Raw genomic sequence first — 10,738 nt, forward strand, 5'->3', positions numbered from 1 at the left:
CCTGTATTCCCACTGTGTGCCTTGTTTCCCTGACAGAAGCGCTGTTGCCTGAGCCTCGTTGTTTTGTTGGTCAAACCTCTCCGGCTTCATCCGGATGACGACAGCATCTTGCAAGGGGAGGCCATTGGGTTCCAATCAGGAGCTGGATTTGTTATGCAGCATCCCAGTAATTAACTGATTGATAATTTCTGGGTTGGTTCCCCTTAATTACAGGGCTGATTGTAAATGAACATGGTGATCCAGTCAATTGGAAGCAACCTACACAAAGTGGGACACCTCTTCCAGATTCCTGCCATGTCTGGTCGCCGCCCACACTCCGCTGTGGCTGCCCAAACGATGCCGGGGAAATCTTCCCCTCCGTTACCGCACTTTTATTATCCTCTCAGAGATACACGGAAAGCTAGAATTTTATGCATAATTATATACGGTTATAGGTTTCAATTATAGGACCATTTGCATTCAGGAAACATTATCAATCTGTCCTAAAATATGTGCAGAAGAAACGCTTTTGCAGACAGGTATTTGTGTAAAGGAGCACAGAGAATAGCAAACATAGTGGGGGAAAAAAAATCAATATTTTAAAGCAGTAAATCAGAGTATAGGCACAGCTGGTGGTGGAGTGACAGTGTTTCAACAGAGGGAGCCACCCTGCTGTCATGGACCAGAGCTTTAACAAGGCAGCATGATGTTCTGTCTAACAGGTAAACATGCGGAGCACTGTTTTCTTCCCTCAGCCTGTTTATAGAGAGATTAATGTTTTTCAGGTTGCCTGTACGGATCCAGGCGCCACTGAAGGGCCCATCGCCTCTTTGCATGATTTAAATAAAAAAGAAGAAGAAGCACTTTTCCCCTCCATTATTCTCTCTCTCTGTTGTGCTTGCCAGATTTTTTCCCCTCTGCCAGAATTAAAATGTGAAACTTATTAGAGGACAAATTATTGGAAAGTTTATGTCTTTTTCAATGCACTGCATGAAAGTAAGGTTTTAGTTTATAGTTTACCATAGTATGGATAAATGTTTTATCATGTATAATGCACACATGCACATACACATGCACATAGTACATTAGCTACACACATATGCATGTATATGTGTGTCCGTGCATAATACAGAAAATATACAGTCTATATATATATATATATATGATGTACATGTGTATGTATATATATAATGTACTATATATTCACCCGAAGTGCTTTTAATTTGAAATCAAGAGTAAAACCTTAACTGTGTAAAAGGTTTTATTCTAGATTTTACCATAATAAATATTTTTACTCAATATGTGTAATGCACACATGCACACATTATATTAACTATGCACACAAATGCATGTGTGTGTATAATACAGTACATATACTTGCACAGTATTTATATATATATATATATATATATATATATATATATGTGTATGTATATATATACATACCCAAAGTGCTTTTAATTTGAAATCAAGTGTAAATCTAGCACAAAGTAAGGTTTTATGAGATATTTTATTACAATATGTATATATTTTTACTCATCATAAAATGCACACATGCACACTTTATTTATTAAGTGTGTATCTAATGTAAAATGTGCATGTGTGTATAATATAGGACATACACAGTGTGTATATATATATATATATATATATATATATATATATATATATATATACATACACACACACGTATATATACATATCCAAAGTGCTTTTAATTTGAAATGAAGAGTCAAACCTATATAAAAGTCAGTTTATATGTAATGCACACATGCACATATTACATGAGCCAAACGCAACATGTGCATGTGTGTGTGTGTATAATATAGTACAAATACATAATACATATAATTAAATTGGCTTTTAATTTGAGAAAAACAATAAAAACAATAATAATATAAATGTACCTGACAAAAACCTGACATGAAGAGTAAAACCTGAATAACCATAAAACACTATTAATGACGTTTAAAGTGCACAATAAATACAGTTGTATGAGAAAATACACCAATTCAACCCACTAATGTCATATTTTATGCTAAATGTCCACACAGAAGCTGAGTTATTATGAAGTTAATGATTTCCAGCTTCAGCTCCATGACAGCTCAGAGAAACATCCCACTGTGTCACAGTGTGGGAAGCTTTTATTTTTATTTGATGCTGTTTACATTCTACTTAAACTTGGCCTGTTTAAGGGGGACGAGGAGTGAGGGAATGGCAGGTTGGGCACCAAGCAAACAGATGATTGAGGGAGTTCAAGAGTCACTCTGCCGTGTGGAGCAGCGTTTCTGAAGCAGCTGCAATCAAGGCCTCGGAGGCGGCCATTACTCCCAGCTGATGGGGAGAGCGGAACCTCCTCATTACGGGCGTCTGACGGGGATCAAGGCCGGTGAAACCTCTGAGCCAGCCGTGACCCAGTTGCTCACCTTCCAGTGACTTCAACGACGAAGCAGCGAGGAGGAGGAGGAGGAAAAACACAAACAAAGATGGCTTTCTGCACACACTCCTCCCTGAGTGTTTCCTCTTAATCCCCACAAATGAGAAGCAGTTGTAAGGCAACTGTGTTTGTAATAGCTGGTAATAGAAATATCAGTTTCAGCACTTGGGGTACTTCTGAGGTATGGGGGGCTTTCTTTTGTCTGGGGATTGCTCTTTGGCAGAGCAGCGATGAGCTATGCTTTGCAGGATTTTCTCGTGTCTTTATTTCAACATATCCTGGAAAGGTATGTGGAAAATCTTGTGATAAACAGAGCAGAGAGGAGGGGAACAAAAAAAACAAAAAACCCAGACCAGGATAGTGTACAGTGAAGCAGATGTCTGCAATTCAGCTTTAAGTCCGGATGAAGTCACAGTGGAGTTTTGTTTACTGTATCATCAACACTGGAGCATGCTTTGGCAGCGACTGCACCGCTGCACCACCGTCACATCATTTGTTTGCATGTGAAAGTGTTTCTCTGTACCTCAGCGGGGGGAAATTTTCTCAATGACTCATTGTTTATTGTTTGAAATAATGAGTCGATAGCTGAGGAAGATTTCAGGCAACTTTAGCTCTAAAGATGGTTGAAAGAAACAGTTACAGCACTCGCCCCCAAATGCCAAAAAATGTAAGAAATTCAGAATCTAGGAAAGCGTTTTCTGGCAGCACGGTGGGGGGAAAAAATACATTTACTGTAAACCTGTATCTCCTTGAGCTGCTGCTTTAATCTAAAGAAAAAAAAAAGAAAAAGCAAAGAAAACTCCAGTGCCTCTCTATTCTACGAGGGAACAAGGAGCCATCCATCACTATTTTCCACAGTGCTTTACTGCTCAAACTGCTCTCTCAACATAGAAATGAGTACTATGGGGCTGGAACAGGGCTTTGGCCTCTGAACACACACACAGCGCACAGCGAGGTATATTAAACATCCATTACTGCATCGCTCTCAGCTCAGCGGAGAGCTCACACTGCTTTTATTTACAATCAAATGTACAAATATACATAAAGATGCATAGAAAGCAGCCAGTTTAAAGCAATTATTTAGATGTATTTATTAAAAATGTTCCATATTTGGTCTAAATTAGGATAGACTTCTTTCAAAGGTCATGTTTTTTTCCGAGAATACATTCAGCTCACAGGAATGATTTGTTGATTTATTCAAAACGGACGAGATTCGATTTGAATCATAAAAGAGTTCAAATGAAACAAAAACCAACAAGAGCCCCCAAAAATCTCTTAGTTTGGTATTCATGGCACCAAACCGGAGCACAGGTTAAGTCCCGGTCAACATGCTCCCCTTTCAGCGCTAACAGAATCAACAGTAAATTATACATGAGAAGCAAGCTTCTACCTAACCCATTAAAAAACAGCCTAACCTGCAGGTCACGCGGCAGACAGCAACAACAGCATCTACCGCCGCACCTTTCCTCGTCGTGTCAGTGCAGATAATAAGGGCCTCGGCTGGGGGCACGACACCAACACATTCTGATACTGCAGCCGGACAAAAGCGGGGCCACTGAGCGTCTCTGTCAAGTGCCAAAGAATGGAAGTACAGTGGTTGAATAGCCATGCAGCCAAATCCAGCACCACGGTGCCCTCAGACAATAGGTGCGGTGCTAATCCCCCTTCATGGGGTCTGCATCCCCTGTCATGCCCAGCGCTGAACCATGCTGAGACGCTGCGTTGGCGACTGACACCTCCACAAAGGCGGCGTCGCAGGCCGCCGTTGGGCTTGTGTGCTCTCCACTGCTGTGCATGGAATCTGCATTGGGGGGAATAAAAGAGATGAGCAGTGTGCTGAACAATGAGCCGCCTGGGTGCTGGGACCCCCGTCAAGGCTCGGTACGGCCACCCATCAAAACCCTGCAGGCTGGCAGATCGTCCGGCCCACCGATCAGCCCCGTGTCCGGGCCGGACCGGGCCGAGCCGGGCCTGCTCCTCTGTCCTCTGCTCTCTTCTGCTGGATCTGACAGCTGTTACTGGGGAAGGTTATTCACTCGGCGCATCTCTCCGTGCGCACACAATGACCCCTCAGCCCCAGCCTGTCCAGCCAACCAGCTCTTACGCCTCCACCGCCGACAGACAAGGTGGAGAAAACGAGCTGACAGTGTCACTCGTCCGCCACTCGCATTTCACGCTACATATGCAGCCGCGGACGGCTCTTTTTCACCCCAGAATAACTGAGCTGACTCGAATACAGTGACATCGTTTGTGTGTGTGTTTTTTTTTCTCTTTTACACATAAAAGGCAAGTGGCCAGAAAATAGGTCAAACACCACATAGATGTGGTTCAAGTGAAAATGGCTGCAGAGGAGGGCGTGTTCGGGGGGATGAGGGGTGCAGTGGCGCTGACAGGAGATGGGTGGCGCTCTGACCGTACTTACAATGCAGCACACCCTCACATGTTATTCCACAGCCTCCTTGTGCTTGGTGAAGGAGCCATTCCTGAATGAACAGAACGGTATTTTTGGTTGATGTCCTTTAACTTAGATCTCTCTTTGCTAATTCGCTGTGACACGACCAATCAGCCTGTTGCCATTATGCAGATAAAAACATGCAGGGTCAGGCTTCTGCTGCCCTCCTCCTGCTATTTCTGCTCATTTTTTCCTGTCATGCCGCAGAATAAATGCTTCTAATTCAGACATTCACTTCCTTTCCAGCCTTGAATGGCCCCTGCTATGGGCTACTGTACCACTTCATTATCTTTAATGCATTTTATCCAGATTCAATGGAATTGTTTCTCATGTAGTGTGATCGCAGTGATCTATCCGTTGTGGAGTCTTTTACTGCCCGGTATTGAGTTTCTTGTTATTTACAGATAGCACAGAAGGTGTATTTACAGCTCGGTGTGGTTGGTATTTCTGCGCCGTGATGATGCGGTGTACAGTTTGCTAATTGGAAAATAATGAAGGTAATAATGGCCAACCACTCATTAAAATTCATCTGATGAGCCTTTTTTTTTTTTTTTGCAGCTTAGTGTTGAGCATGAATGAAATGACACAGAGAAAGAAGATATTGGAATATTATCTCATTATATTGACACATTTAATTACATGAAAGCAGCCATTGTTGGTGTATAGCCTGAATATATATCTGTACACTGAGTGGAATAATTCATCATCGTGGCAATATGCGCTGCACTGCTCCTTCATATTTATTGTGCTCTTATAAAACAGGCTCCTCTGTATGTTCTAATGATCCACATACTTCATGAACACAAGGCAGGAAGGAAGTGTTTACTGTGTCGCACACGGTGTTACATGGAACGTGTGCATCGCACACAGTAATGACAATTCCCCATTTGCATGTTTTCTCACTGCATAAAAACACCCACACACAGTCCCAATGCAAACAGCATAAACATGCGCACGACCATATTTCCGCATTCATGGAGAACGCACTCGTAAAAATCAAACGTGTCGATACGGAACAACGACTGATTCACAGCCATCACTGCTCCGGTTATCATTATCGTCCTCCGCATCATTTTCCCCTCCACGCTGGCTCCTTTTGCAGAAATATATTCTTTGAGTCAGTCAGCTGAGTGGGCAAGCACAGAGAGAGAGAGAGAAAAAAGGGGGAAAAATCCAGCAAATAATGCATCTACGCACACATGCATGCCGACATAAAAACACACATTCCCTCTCAGGCGGCAGGCCGGTCGCACATTGTTCTCTCTGCCTGCATCCCTGATGGCAAAGCTGTACTGTCAGTTTACCTTGCCCCAGGACATCCACGGGACAGCCTATCAGCCTTCTCCCTGCTGCCAAAGACATGTAGCCCTGTTTATCTCCTAATTGACTCTCAGAGGAAGGCTGAGATTGACAGTGTCACTCCCACATCACTTAAGTCCTTTTTAGACAAGCAAAAACCTGCGCACCATCAGTTAATAATACTTTATTGATAAGCGCCACTTCACCTCGCGCTTTAGTCAAATGCAGCCGAGAGGAGAGTCGTTAGAAGCCAATCACGTCCCCTCATTTGAGGAGATGACTTTCTCTGCCTCACATCTGCGATCAGAAGACTCACCAGTGATTGAGTTTTGGGAGAGGCCAGAGGGAGCGGCATGTCCTGACAAACCCCAACAAGTCTGGGGTTTCATTAGCTCCCAATTCCCCCCTGTCGCGATCAAGCGCGCCGCCGCTCGTTTTGTCCACTGTGGCAACGCAATTACGCTGGGCCGCCGCTGCCAACGGTTGACAGAAACGTTGAGATAACATATATTGTAGTGCATATTTATTCGGCGCTGACGGACGGGAAGACAGAGCGGAGTTGCCATACCAGCTCTAAACAGAGACGACGGGATTGATTGAGACTAATTGACAGCATAGGAAAGTAGCGGGGGGAAGAAATCAGGGCGATGCGTTTAATTTTTCCTCGCCTGCCACTTACTTGTCATCACCTGACAAGAAGCAACTTTCCTTTTGGCGATACGCGCTGTTCACTTGACACCTGACCACGTAGAAGCCCGGCCTGCCTCTGGTGATGGCAGCCGATGGGCTAAAAAGGGCGTCGGGGATGCAAAGATGGACGCTGCCCTCGACTGTCGGAGATCATTTTGCGGGTCACGGCGGCCATGCTGGCGACTTGTCACGCGCCACTTGCGGCGATGCCACAAAGGCCACGGCTGCAGAACGGCAGGCAGCTGGGCGCTGTCACCGAGCCTCATCACGTCTCAACTAAGAAGACTTTTCAAGGCCCTGCGGGGGGAAGAGACATTAATAGAGCTGCATAGTTACATGATCAACAAGGAGATTGGAAAACAGTTGCATTAGAGGGTCTGCTCTGAAACAGGTAAACAAATTACTCTGGGATAAAGAACTCCTGGCTGTCAAGGCGAGATGGAAAGAGAGAGAGTTGGTGTTTAATTAAGGTTTTAACGAATAAGGAAGCTCCACATGTGTGCAGGAGGGAATCACCTCCCTTTTATCACTTGTTTGATATCCCTGCACTCTTTGTTTTGGCTCCCAAGGGCCTCGCGTTGTCTTCTAAGTTTGCAACAAGCCTGCTTCTGTCCTGTGTTGTAATTCATTCAGTAGCACTACAAGCACATCAAAGCCCCTTTCTCGTCCCTATGATACTTTTGTTTGTCAGCGGCTGACACAAAAAAAAAAAGGAAGAAGAAGCGGGCTCTTTTCATCCTGGAGTTATTGTCGGGGCTGAGATGCTTTGTACGTGCCGTCCTCACATGTCTGCAGTCTGCCCAACGTATAGCTCAGATCTCCAGCATGGCTCCTCGTACCTGCGGGAGAGGAACCGCCGAGACCCGAGGACTCGACTGCCAGGCCGCCAGGAGGCTTCGTTAATGCTCTTAGCTGCTTCGTTTGAGCCGCGCTTTACTTCAAACATGCACAGAGACGCAGGACTCACCTGGAGAGAAGAAAGGTCGTCTGAAGCCAACAGAATCTGATTTCCACCCTCCTGCATCCATCTCCTTAAGCCATCGCTTATTGAGGATATCCCACTCACCGCCCAAAGTACTTCAGCTCATTATACGCTAATGATCCGTCCTCTCTGATTACACAAGAACAGACGCAAACTTCTGTGCACAGAACACGGCCCAAGTACAGAAAAATGACTTTCACTTGTGGCTGTGAGCTGCTTTCTCAGTGGGCAGGAGAGAGGAGGAATAAAGTGAAAGAACACTTTTTAACAAGACCTTCAAAGGAGCCAAAGATTCCCCTCTTTTCCCGTGATGGCGGTAGAGTGAAACGGGTAATCTCCTGCATCATTCAGTACAGCACACACACTCACAGCTGTAGGCATTAGCCCGACCTTGTGCGTTTTCTTCCCTTAACTTGTGATGTTGTTCACTCCACTCCAGTAAGTTGTTAAAATGGCACACTGAAAATTTCAAGTGTGCAGGACTGTGTGTGTGTGTGTGTGTGTGTGTGTGTGTGTGCTGCGAGTGCGGAGGTGTGAGTGTCTGTTGGAAGGGGAGGGGTAATCTCATTCTCCTTTTCAATCCGGTAATTAACTTGACAGCATGACAAATGGACACGATCAGCTGTCTGCCCCCATAAGACACAAATATGGCGTATTACACGCTTCTATGTGGGATTCCGCCCGGCAAAAAAGACATTAGAGAGCAGCCACTCGGATGGAATCAAGCCGGGTTCTGCCTGATATTTGGAGCTCAGTGAGAGAATCGCACAACACGAGGCAGGAAAGCCACGCTGAGGCAGATGTTTATTTGATAGCAGCTCTCTCTTTTACTTCTACACTCTGGCCTTCCCAGTCTGCCTCCTGTTAGGCCTAATGGCACAGAGGAGTCGACTTGTCTAAGTAGAGCCTACTGTATATCACTGTGCTGTCTCTGCCCATATCTGTCCCTCCCTCCATCCCCACCGCCATTAATCCACCCCTCCATCCCTCGATCTTCAATACCTGATTTGGCTGAGAGCTTTGCACTTCACTCGGCTGCAGCCAGAGACTCGGTGCAACGCCAGGCACAGGCGCTGACTTGGGACAAACCCTACAATAAACATCCTGTGAAAACCTGTGCAGTGTTTCTTTTACAGCAGTAGAATAACATACAAAATGTCTGTGTTGTTTTCAATACATGTTTTTGTAATTCTTGCAGACAGAGGAGCACCTACCATCTATAAACTGAGCATAATATTACCAGTTACAAAAAATAACAAGAACACACTGCTATATGCTGATGGCTACCTGTTTTTCTTCAAGAAATTTAGTTGCAAAAGCTTCCTGACGAGATTTTTTCTGCCTTTGACTTTAGCGAACTCACTAATTTTGTAGTTTTCTCGTGCAAAGCAAAACAATTAATTGCATTTTTGTGAAAACAAAGTGTTGTTATTTACAGTAGGCAATTATTCTTATTTACAGCATGAAAATGAATGCCTGTTTTAGCAGTGTAACTCCTGTTGTTGTGCAGTATGCATCAGGCTATATGCCTTTATTGTAATTAGATTTACAGAAAGCACACTGTGACATGTACTACAGCAACTTACTAGCTACTCAGCCATGATAGCAAAAATGCAAGATTTTTTGCATTACTTTCACCACGTTTTTATAGTTCTTGCTATCATGCAGACAGAAGAGCAACTAACATCATTTAATAATGCATATTATTACCAGTTACAAAAAATAATGACAATATACAGGTATATGCTGATGACTACCTGTTTTTCTCCACAAAATTTAGTTGCAAAACAGATTTTTCCTGCTTTTCACTTCATTATTTTGCAATTAATTTTGCGGTTTTCTCATGAAAACTAATGCAATCAATTGCATTTTGGTGAAAACAAAGTGTTAACTTACAAACACATGCACATTACTGAAGACCTATCTAATTAGAAACGTGCACATCTCAGGCACAACAAGAAGCTCTAAAAGCCTGAGCTGCAGCATGTAGCGGCTTCCTGCAGCTTCACCTGCATGTGGTGTCACAATAAAGCAGACACAAAAACTCCAGATGGACAATTTAATTTAGCCGCTACGTTAAAATAATCCAGAGACGGCATCCCCCTGATAATAGAAAGCAACAGATATCATCTTGAAAGGACATTTTTTGAGAGCATTAGAGCAAAATAAATACACAAAATAATCCCTTCCTGGCAAAGCAACCAGGCGTGCTCCGGTTACTGATATTTACACAGTACAAAATAATAACAATGCTAATGTCAATAGAAACACAATAATGTCTCAATCTGATTAGAGCTGCTGTGTGTGTATGGCGAGTAGAAAATTAAATTTGAAATTTGAGAACTTGCCTCTGTCTGTAATGTATTACTGTTGGGGGTGGGGGGGGCTGGGTGGTGGTGGTGAGGTAGGGGGGTGGGGGTGGAATTTAATAAACCCGCCAAAAATTTTAAAATGCATATTGGCCCGAGATAAGGTGGAGACTGTCCTTTTTTCTAAAGTAATTATGAGGTTTTATTCATTTCTGTCATTAGTCAAACTGACAGCTGGTCCCTGCAGGCCAGGCTGGTCCTGTTCTCCTCCCTGCTCACCTATCTGGAGAAGGAACCCCGTAATGAATGTTTACAACACACAGGTAACACAGTAAATATTGGACTCATCAATTACGGCGGCTGAGGGAACTGGCAATCAAATCCCATGATTATTGTTACCGTCGGGGGCAACATGAGCCCTGACAGCGGCTGGTGGTCACACATGACGCACGGCTACGAGCACGGCCGTGAGCACGGCTACACACAAACACACACTGAACACAAACACAACCCCACACGGGCGCCCTCTCACCTTGCCATTCTGCAGAGCTGTCTCACCTACAGCAGATAGGGCAGAAAAGGACCTTGTT

This window comes from Acanthochromis polyacanthus, chromosome 4 (assembly GCF_021347895.1).
Source record: "Acanthochromis polyacanthus isolate Apoly-LR-REF ecotype Palm Island chromosome 4, KAUST_Apoly_ChrSc, whole genome shotgun sequence".
NCBI classification, from domain to species: domain Eukaryota; kingdom Metazoa; phylum Chordata; class Actinopteri; family Pomacentridae; genus Acanthochromis; species Acanthochromis polyacanthus.